Source organism: Hordeum vulgare, chromosome 5H (assembly GCF_904849725.1).
Source record: "Hordeum vulgare subsp. vulgare chromosome 5H, MorexV3_pseudomolecules_assembly, whole genome shotgun sequence".
NCBI lineage: Eukaryota > Viridiplantae > Streptophyta > Magnoliopsida > Poales > Poaceae > Hordeum > Hordeum vulgare.
The window spans coordinates 432,033,256-432,045,203 of NC_058522.1; positions in this window are offsets into that span (position 1 = coordinate 432,033,256).

Genomic DNA, 11,948 nt, shown 5'->3' on the forward strand with positions numbered 1-11,948 from the left:
CAATAGTCTAGTTTTAACATAATGACTTCAATACTCAAGCATGTCAACAAGAAACCATGTATTTCAAAATATCAACACTAAAGAAAGTTATATGCTCAATCATTGATCTATTCATGAAACAGACTCAAATATTAGTTATGCCCAATGCTCAAGTACGATCATAGTGTTCCCTAGTTTGTGCTTATAAGAGAAGATGGAGACTCAAAGAAAAAATAAAAATTGCATAAAGTAAATATATAGGCCCTTTGTAGAGGTAAGTAGGGATTTGTAGAGGTGCCATAGCTAAAGGTCTAAATTTAGAGAGAAAATATATTTTGAGTAGCATGCTTTTCCTGTCAACGAAAACGACAAAGTAGCTCAAAATACTTTCCATGCTAGATACATTATAGGCGGTTCCCAAACAGAATGGTAAAGTTTTTACTCCCCCTCCACCAATCAATCACACTCCACGGCGAGCCGAATCCATGGGTACCGTCCATACCAACAACATTCCTGGGGGAGTTTTGTTTCATTATATTTGATTTTATTGTTCATCATGGAACTGGGCATCCCGAACACGAGCCACTTTCTCGTGAATGATAGTGAATCAACACATATTGTGAGAATAACCCACCTAGCATGAAAAAATATTGGATACTCCCCACTATTTCATGAGCGGTACGGGAACACAAAAGATAAAAAATATTTTGAAAATTTAGAGACGACACACACAAATTTTCTTGGAACGGCATGGAAATACCGCATATAGGTAGGCATGGTGGACTCATGAGGCAAAACTTGGTTTAAGGATTTTGGATGCACGAGTAGTATTTCTACTTAGTAGAAATGACGGCTATAAAATAGATTGGGAAGCAATCAAATCAAGAAATGAAAATTCACATAGGTGAGCATTGAGTCATAACTAACACCGAATAATGCACCACAGTAGGATGTAACTTCATTGCACAACTATTGACTTTCGTGCATGCATAGGGAATCACAAACCTTAACACCAATATTCCTACGTAAACAATAATTACTCGCTAACATGGCTCACATATTACTATCATCATGATTCAAAACTATTACAAACAATCAAGTTTAATTTGTCCGGTGATCTTCATGAAATATTTATTATATCCCTCTTGGATATCTATTACTTTGGGACTAGTTTCATATATTGCTATTTACCTTTCGACATGCTCAAACCAATTTAAAGGAAGCACAAGAGCATAAAGATTTCAGCCCTCGAAAAGGTATAAGTGAAGCATTAGAGGAAATGGCAAGCTACTCACAAAAGATATAAGTGAAGATCAATGAGTAGTCAAACAATTAAGGAGCTACGTGAGGACTCTCTCTCTCCCTCAAAAAAAAAAATCAGATCTGAGTATTTTATTTAAACAACACACAAAATAAAAATAACACTCCAAGAATAGGACGCATCAGGTGAACGAATAAAAATTTAGCCTCAACATAGGCTAACCGATAGTTGACGAAGAGAGGTGGGATGCGTAGCATCCCCAAGCTTAAATGCTCGAGAGTTCTTGAAAAATTTACTTGGGGTGCCTTGGGAATACCCAAGCTTGAGCTTTTGTATCTTTTTCAATCCTCTTGTATCCCGGTTTCACCTATTCACAAAAACTTCATCCACACAAAACTCGAAAAAAAAACTTGTGAGATAGGTTGGTACACATAATAATAAATCAACTCTTCATGTACTGCCAAGACAAATTGCATAATAATTGCACACATAATCTACTGTTTACTATCATTTCCACAATTTATGTCTATCAATATAGGCTATGGAAACTATAGGATAAGTAGATAACAAAACTATGATAGCAATATGTCCAAACAGAACAGTCTGTAGCAACTTACGAAAACAGTGTACTTCTGTAACTCAAAAATCTATGAAAATTTAGGACATGCTATAAATTTTATATGGAAACACTGTGTAAAAATTTCAGAGACTTTCCATGTTCCAGTAAAATATGAAAATTGAAACACTACAGCACCAGATTCTGTTTTTACACAGCACCAATCAAAGCATGCAATGCAAGCATCCTAATGCTATTCTTGGAAATTTTTATTGAAAAATAATATTATAAATAACACCTAACATAGAGAAACAAAATAAAATGATGCTCCAAGCAAAACTCTTATTATGTGACGAATAAAAAGATAGCTCCAAGTAAGATATACCGATAATGTTGAAGACTAAAGAGTGGATGCCTTCCGGGGCATCCCCAAGCTTAGGCGCTTGAGTCTTCCTTGGATATTACCTTGGGGGGGCTTGGGCATCCCCAAGCTTAGGTTCTTGTCACTCCTTATTCTCCTCATATCAGTGTCTCACCCAAAACTTGAAAACTTCAATCACACAAAACTTAACGAAACTTCGTGAGATGGGTTAGTATAATAAATAATGATCATTCACTTAGGTACTATCAAGACAAGATTCATAATTGATCACACATGATACCTACTGTATTTCACTATTCCCATAATTTATATCACTGAATATAAGCTATGGTAACACTAAAACAAGCAAACTATGCATGCAAAACAGAATCTGTAGTGTAACCATACTTCCCTGTCTCTAAAAATTCTGAAAATTAGGAAAATCCAGGCAATTTGTATATCAATCATGTGTAAAAATTCAGATCAAAAGCATGTTCCAGTGAATTTACAAAATTCCTGGACTGAGAGCAAAAGTTTCTGTTTTTGCACAGAATCAACTCAACTATCATCCACACTATCCCAAAGGCTTTACTTGGCACTTTATTGAAATAAAAGACATAAAACATGATTACTACACTAGCTTAATCATGTGAAGACAACAAAACAGAAAGTAAAAGTGTTGGGTTGTCTCCCAACAAGCGCTTTCCTTTAAAGCCTTTTAGCTAGGCATGATGATTTCAATGATGCTCACATATGAATAATAATTATAACATGCAAAAGAGCATCATGAATCTCATGAAAAACACATTTAAGTCTAACCCACTTCCTATGCATAGGGATTTTGTGAACAAACAATTTATGGGAGCAAGAATAAGATAGCATAGGAAGGAAAAACAAGCATAACTTAAAAACGTTGAACACATAGAGAGGAAACTTGATATTATTGCAATTCCTACAAGCACATGTTCCTCCCTCATATAATTTTCAGTAGCATCATGAAAGAATTCCACAATATAACCAACACATAAAGCATTCTTTTCATGATCTACAAGCATAGAAATTTTACTACTCACCACATAAGCAAATTTATTCACATCAATAGTAGTGGGAGCAAACTCACCAAAATAACTATCATGTGATGCATAATCCAATTGAAAATTAAAATCATGATGACAAGTTTCATGGTTATCATTATTCTGTATAGCATACATGTCATCACAATACTTATAATAAATAGGAGGCATGCTTTCATCACAATAAATTTTCTCATCAAAACTTGGGGGACTAAACATATCATCTTCATCAAACATAGCATCCCCAAGCTTGTGGCTTTGCATATTATTACCATCATGAATATTGAAGGAATTCATACTAAAAACATTGCATTAATGCTCATCATACAAATATTTAGTGCCAAACATTTTAATAACTTCTTCTAAAACTTGAGCAAAATTTTCCTTTCCATCATTTTCACGAAAGACAATGAAAAGATGAAGCATATGAGGCAACCTCAATTCCTTTTTTTGTAGTTTTAATTTATAAAACCAAACTAGTGAAACACAAGAAACAAAAAGATTAAATTGCAAGATCTAAATATATACCTTCAAACACTCACCTCCCCGGCAACGGCGCCAAAAAGACCTTCGTTGACGGGATGTGAGTGTCGCTTACCTAGCCTCCCTGGCAACCGCGCTAGAAAAGAGCTTGATGTCTACTACACAACCTTCTTGTAGACTCGTGTTGGGCCTCCAAGCGCAGAGTTTTGTAGGACAGTAGCAAATTTCCCTCAAGTGGATGACCAAAGGTTTATCTATCTGTGGGAGGCGTAGGATCAATATGGTCTCTCTCAAGCAACCCTACAATCAAATAACAAAGAGTCTCTTGTGTCTACAACACACCCAATACAATGGTAAATTGTATAGGTGCACTAGTTCAGCGAAGAGATGGTGATACAAGTGTAATATGAATGGTAGATATAGGTTTTTGTAATCTGAAAATATAAAAAGGCAAGGTAACAAATAGTAAACAGCAAGCTAAACGTTGTATAAATGCTTGGAAACAAGGACAAGGGTCCATACTTTTACTAGTGCAAGTTCTCTCAACAATACTAACATAGTTGAATCATATATAAATCCCTCACGCGCGACAAAGAGTTCACTCCAAAGTCACAAATAGCGGAGAACAAACGAAGAAATTATTGTAGGGTACGAGACCACCTCAAAGTTATCTTTTTTGATCAATCTTATGAGCTATCCCTATAAGTGTCATGAACAACCCTAGAGTTCGTACTAAGATAACACCTAAAGATACACATCAACCAAAACCCTAATGTCACCTAGATACTCCAATGTCACCACAAGCACCCATGGGCATGATTATACGATATGCATAACATAATTTTAGATTCATCATGTTCAATCCAACACAAAGAACTTCAAAGAGTGCCCCAAAGTTTCTACCGGAAAGTGAAGACGAAAACATGTGCCAACCCCTATGCATAGATTCCCAAGGTCATGGAACCCGCAAGTTGATCACCAAAACATACATCAATTGAATCAATAGAACATCCCATTGTCACCACAGATATCCCATCGCAAGACATACATCAAGTGTTCTCAAATCCTTAAAGACTCAATCCGACAAGAAAACTTCAAAGAGAAAACTCAATTCATCACAAGAACATAGACAGGGGAAAACTCCATATGATTCATTTGTATTAATAAAGCTCGTGATACATCAAGATCATGTCATCTCAAGAACATGAGAGAGAGAGAGATTGGACAAATAGCTACTAGTACATACCCTCAGCCCCGAGGAGGATTACTCACACATTATCATGGTGAGAAAGAGAGATTTGTTGATGGAGAGGTGCAGCCCCGAAGAGATGAAGGCGACGGCGGCCATGGTGGCCACGGGCGGCTGCCCCTTGCCCCTCCTTCTTCCTTGATCTTGGTGCTTCAATGGAGGATACTCTCCCCTTCTTGGCGGCTGCCAAGGGAGAGGCAAATTCGTGGCTCTTGGTGGCTCTACCAAAATTAGGGTTTTTCTCTCCTTATATGTGCCTCTGTGGTGCTTTATGGCCTTCCGATGGATGGACCCTTAATTCAATGGCTCTCGAGCACCTCTAGAACCTTCCTAGGGGCTCCTCACAGCCCTCATGAGTCTCCAAAGTCGTGTGTTGGCCGAATATATATCAGATATCTTAAGAGTTGGACTCAATCACGTCAACAATTCTCGTGATCCTGTAATCAGATATTTTCCTTCAGTAAAATGGGTCTCCAGATAGCATATGAACTCTGTTTTGGACAAATTTGTAGTCCAGAGTCATTGCCATCAAATTCCCCACTCTTTCTTAGTTTTATCTTTTTTCCATTTGACGCCGTCTTCATGGGTCAAACTGACGATCTCTAAAAACTGTTTGTGGACAGATTTCACGAGAGTTAGAGTCCTCCTCCAATAAGGCTCCTTTTGTGGGGGGTTTTCGACAATTTCTAATTAATTCCTACAAATAAAAGTGTGTAACAAAAACTTGTGCAATTTTGCAACCATTAATAGGTTAGTCCTAAAAAATAATATAAAGTTGTAGTAAAATGATTGTAAAACATCCAAGAATGGTAATATAATAACATGGAACAAGCAAAAATTGTAGATATGTTGTAGACGTATCAAACCTAGTTTATCAATAACCTCCTCCATTTTATCAATCCTATATTCATACTTTGTTCTATTATCTCACTAATGATAGTATCTTTCTCCTTCAAAGTTTTCAAAGTCATTCCTACACGTGAACCAAATTGAGTAATATGATTATGAAGATTTTTGTCTAATTCCTCAATTTGTTCATTAGTAGAAATTGTCGTTTCAATAGTGTCAATCCTATGCATTACATCATCCAAGGTCAAAATAGTTCCATTAACAATGGTGCGAGGTGATCTCACAAGATTTTCGATAGCAATATAGGCATCCAAAGTATGACACATTAAGAAACTACCACCGGTGATGGTGTCAAGGACAAACCTATACCAAGTTGTCACACCCGCATAAATATTATGAAGCAAGGTAGTAGTGAATTGCTTATCAATTGATCTATTTTGAGCATTGCAATTCCTATACCAAGCATCTTTAAAAAAATTCTCCTCTCCTTTGTTTGAAGTTGAACACTTCATTTTCCGAAGTGAGCAAGAGAGAGGAAGAACTAGCCATAGTAACAAGCAAAGTTTTTTTTGTATTTTTGATTTTTTTTAAGCAAGCAAGATATAACAGAAAATAAAATGAAGAACAAGTGAATGATAATTTGTGTGAAATTACTAGATAGTTGGTGATGATATTCCCTGGCAACGATGTCAGAAATCCTCCCTGATGCTTGTGATCTGCGGTGGGTTTTCCTTGAAGAGGTACGGGTTATCACAGCACGATGTGGGTAAGTATTTCCCTCTATTAAGAAAAAAAGGTTTATAGAACCAATAGGAATATCAATCCTCGACCGTCTTCAGCGGATGCACACAAAATAGCAAACAACTTACACCCAATGTGGGCAAGAGGGTTGTCAATCCCATTGATCTCGTTATTTGCAACGAACGAAGTGTGTAGATAATTGTAGATAATTGTGACTTGCAAAATAAAATAAAATACAAATAATAACAACGAGGAAATTACAACTTTTCTGAATATATAAGTGAATAGACTAGGGGTACATAGTGTTCTCTAGTGGCATCTATCATGAAAGCAACATATGATGGATAAACAAATTACAGTTGGGCAATTGATAGAAGAGCAGATAGTTATGCGATTTTCACGACAATGATCATATGTATATAGGCATCACATCCATAAGCATATAGGCCGACTCCTACCTGCACCTACTACTATTACTCCACCCATCGACCGCTATGCAGCATGCATCTACAGTATTAAGTAAAACAGAGTAATGCTTGGAGAACAATGACATGATGTAGACAAACTAAACTCAACCAATAAGAATAAACCCCGTCGTTTTATCCTTAGTGGTAACAACACAAAGATGCATCTTGTCCCCTTCTATCACTGGGATATAAAAATTCGCCAGGTCAAACCCACTACAACAGACATCTACCACTAAAGAAAGAACAAACTACTTGGCCAAAGAAATTCAATAGATCTGGTAGATTCACGAAGCTATGATTATCATGCAAATAAGAATCATAAAACTCAAGAAAGATTCAAATACTTTTCATGAATAATCTGAACATAAACCCACAATTCATTAGATCTCAACAAACACAACATTAAAAAGAATTGCATTGGATAGATCAAAGCAAAGAAACAAGAATCATTGTATTGAAGATCAAGTGAGAGAAATAGCCATCTAGATACTAACTACGTGCCTGTAGGTCTATGGCGAACTACTCACACATCATCACGAGGGCTCCAAGGTTGATGAATAGGCCCTCCATGATCGATCCCCCTCCGACAGAGTGCCGGCACAGAGCTCGAGATGGGGTCGCCATGGAAGAGAGACTTGCGACGGCGTATAAAGTGTTTCATGGATATCTTTTGGGTTTCTCAAATATTTGGGAATTTATAGGCCACAGAATGAGGAAAGAGGGGCCGCAGGGAGGCGACGAGGCATCAGGGCATGGCCACCCCCCTGGCTGCACCCTATTGCCTTGTGGGATCCTCGTGTGGCTTCACATCTCCTCCCGAAGCTTCTAGGTCTTCTTTTGGTCCATAACTAATCATGAAAAAGTTTCATGGCAATTGGACTTCTTTGGTATTGAAAACCTAAAAACAAAAAACACGCAGAAAACAGCAACTGGCATTGGGCACTGGGTTAATAGGTTAGTTCTAAAAAATAATATAAGTTCGTGCATTATGAAAAAAAGTATCTTAAGATGATAATATAACAGCATGCAACAATAAAAAATTATAGATACTTTGGAGACGTATTAATGCATTATGTGGCCACTCGCACGGCCGAACCTCCATCATACGCCAGATGTTAATGTGATGATCCTAAATATTCCCAACAATTCCATTGGAACTCCGGCTAGAAGAACCTCTCCTAAAGATGTTCATTTCCTTCGGAACAAATTTCTGAAATTTTTGGACCACAAAATTATGTCAACAGAACTTTATAAGATTGATATCAACTACTCATATGGATGTCTAGAGGCCATATCAAGCATTCAAACTACTTGGAACTCAAAAAATTTAACATGCAAGATCATTTTTGGTAGCACCACAAGAAGTAAAATATGCAAAATATAGTCCACCAAATAAAAGACTAATTGGAGCAATTGAGGAGTCACATACCAAGGAGCAATCCCTCAAAAAAGTTTCAGAAACAAAGTTTCGAGCAAAGAGATCAAAATCCCACGTTTGGGAGCAAGAACACGCGAGAGAGAGCAACCAAGATTTTTTTCTGGAGGTAGAAGATGATGTGGGCTAAAGCGATAAGTGAGTGGGTGCCTGTGGGATCCACAAGGCATCTTGGCGCACCCTGCTACCTTGTAAGCAATAGGTGCACCCCTCCCTTGGGGTGTTTTCAGCTCCTACAATTCTTAAATATTCCATAAAAACATGTAAAAAATTATGACATTCTGAGCACTTCTATTTTTATGCCATTTTTATTGCACAAATAATTCAGAAAACAATATAATAATGGTATTTTATTTTATTTAAATTACAAATAAAAAAGAGCAAAATAAGATTATAGAAAGTTGTGCTTACTATATTCATCGACCACATGCCTGGAAAAAAGAATCCACTAGTAAGGTTGATCAAGTCTTATTAACAAATTGTTTCCAATTGTCATGAAACTGAAGAATATTCGTATAACACTAGGTTACCTCAATGGGGATGTGCATCTCCCCAACAATAAGAATATCATATTTCTTCTTGGCAGTAGGAAGAGGAAATTTAAACTCCCCAATAGTAATTGTGGCAACTTTCTCAATGCTATTAATATTATTCACCGAAGCTTGTTTCTTTGGAAAGTGCATTGTATGTTGTTTACCATTGACATGAAAAGTAACCTTGATTTTGTTGCTATCAGTAACAACCCATGTAGTATTTAGAAAAGTTGTACTAAGGATAATCGACATGTTGTCATCCTCGGGCATCTTGAGAATAACAAAATTTGTTAAGACAGTAACATTTGCAACCACAATAGGGACATCCTCACAAATTCTAGTAGGTATAGTAGTATTTTTATCAGCCATTTGCAAAGATATTTCATTAGGTGTAAGCTTATTCAAATCAAGTATTTTATACAAAGAGACACACATAACACTAACGCTGGATCCTAGATCACATAAAGTCGTTTTAACATAACTTCGGTCAATGGAGTAAGATATTGTGGATATACCTGGATCTCCCAACTTCTTAGGAACTCCACCATCAAAAGAATAATTATAAAGCATGGTGGAAATATCACCTTCAGGTATCTTTATTTTATTATTGATAATATCTTTCATGTATTTAGCATAAGGAGGCATTTTCAAGATATCTGTCAAACATGTTTGTAAAAAGGTGGGTCTAAGCATTTCAACAAAGCACTCAAAATCCTCCTCGTCCTTATTCTTAGAAGGCTTAAAAGGGAAGGGCATGGGTTTCTGAGCCCACGACTCTCTTTCTCTACCATGTTTTCTAGCAACGAAATCCCTCTTATCATAACTTTGTTCTTAGGATGTGGGTTATCAAGATTGTCATTAGGTTCTACTTCCACATCATTACCATGTTCTTTATCATTACGTGGTTGAGCATCAACAAAACATCATTACTATCATTATCATAGTCACTAGGTGAATGTTCACTACCTGGTTGTGACTCAGCATCAGAAATAGAAACATCATTATGATTCTTATTAGGTTTTTCTGTAGTAGGTTCACTAGAAGCATGCGAAGTCCTATCATTTTTTTTATTTTTGGATGGACTAGGTGCATCATCATTAGTTCTCTGAGAATCTTATTCAATTCTTTTACGGTGACCTTCAGGATAGAGAGGTTCGTGAGTCATTTTACCCCCTCCGGTCATTACTCTAACAACATGATTATTCAAGTTAAACTTCATTTAAGCAAGCAAAACATTTTGTGACTTAGAAACTTGGTATAGTTGAGTATGAACCATGGATGCATGTTTACCTAAACCTTTAACATCATAAGCAATTCTAAACATCAAGTCACTCAAACGATCAATGATCATGGCATTTTGTTGTAGTTTATTTTTAACATACATATTGAAATGTTCTTGCTTAACTAATTGTCAAACTCAACCATGCATTGCTCAACACTTCTATTATAAGGTATATCACCCTCATCAAATCTACGAAGATAATTTACCTCTACTAGAGTGTAGGGATATCGAGTCCATGTATTCCTTCAATATGTGGTAAGTTCTTGACATCTTTGGATTTAATACCTTTTTATTTCATGCATCTCTTGGCTTCTTGCATATCTTATGGGTTGAGGAATAGAATACATCTCTTCTTTCGAATGGGTTCCAGTAGTGGTTCAGGTAGTGTCCAATCATTAGCATTCTTTAATATATTATTTAATGGTTCTTCAGCCTGTCCAATGGGTCGTTGTGTGGAAACACAACCAGCACAACTATCTAGGTAGTCCCTAGAAGAATTGGTTAATCCACTATAGAAGATATCAATCATTTTTCTTAAGAGGATGATCAGGCAAAGCTTGAAGTAGCTGGAGAAGCCTCCTGCAAGCTTGAGGGAGATTCTCTTCTTCAATTTGCGCAAAGTTAAATATTTCCTATAAAGCGACTTGTTTTCTATGAGTAGGATTTTTTCCCATAGAAGTGTCATATCATATCTTGGGGACTACGCACACAACCACGCACAAGAGTATGAAACTATTTCTTAGCATCACCCTTTACTGAGAAAGAAAAAACAAAGTATATAATAGCGGCGAATCTTTTCCTCATGAGAAAATAGGGTGGCAATATCATTTAATTTGGTAAGGTGTGACACAGAAGGTTTAGTTTCATAACCATGAAAAGGGTCAGATTCTACCACAGTAATTAATTCAGGATCAACAAAGAAATCATAGTCCTTATGTGTGACACATACAGGAGAAGTAGCAGATTTAGGATCATGTTTCATTTTCTCCATCACATTTTCTTTAAGCTTACATAGCAATTTCTTTGAATCATATCTATCATTACAAGAAAGAAAGTCTCTAGCCATCTCCCCATCCATAACATAATGCTCGGGTACATCAGGCATAGTAACTCTAGTAGGAGAGCTAGGCATAATAGGTGAATCATAGTTCTCATCAGTTTCAACATTTTCAATTTCTTTAGATCTAGAAATATGTGCATCAAGTAATTCATTAAGTGGCATAGTTTCAGTTTCATATAGCATAGTAGTAACATCATCATGACTGTCATAAAATTCAGAAGTAGCAAGCCCAGTCAAAATAGAAGGTGAATCAACTTCAGAGTTGGATGGCAGCTTCGTACCTCCCCTTGTCTTAGAGGGTATGATCTTGGTTCTGGTATCTTTGAGATTCTCCATAGAAACAATTGGGTATCCCAAGTGAACACAATAAATAGAGCTATGCTCCGAAGCAATGACGACAGAAAAATGTCTTGATAACCCACAAGTATAGGGGATCGCAAGAGTCTTCACGGGTAGTATTACATCCTAATTTATTGATTCGATACAAGGGGAGCCAAAGAATATTCGTTGTCCTTCACAATTTAGTTTGCAATTCAACCACACCTGGTATTTCTCTCTGCGGCAACAGTTTAGTAGCACAAAAAATAGTAGTAGTAACAGTAACAGTAACAACAAGAGT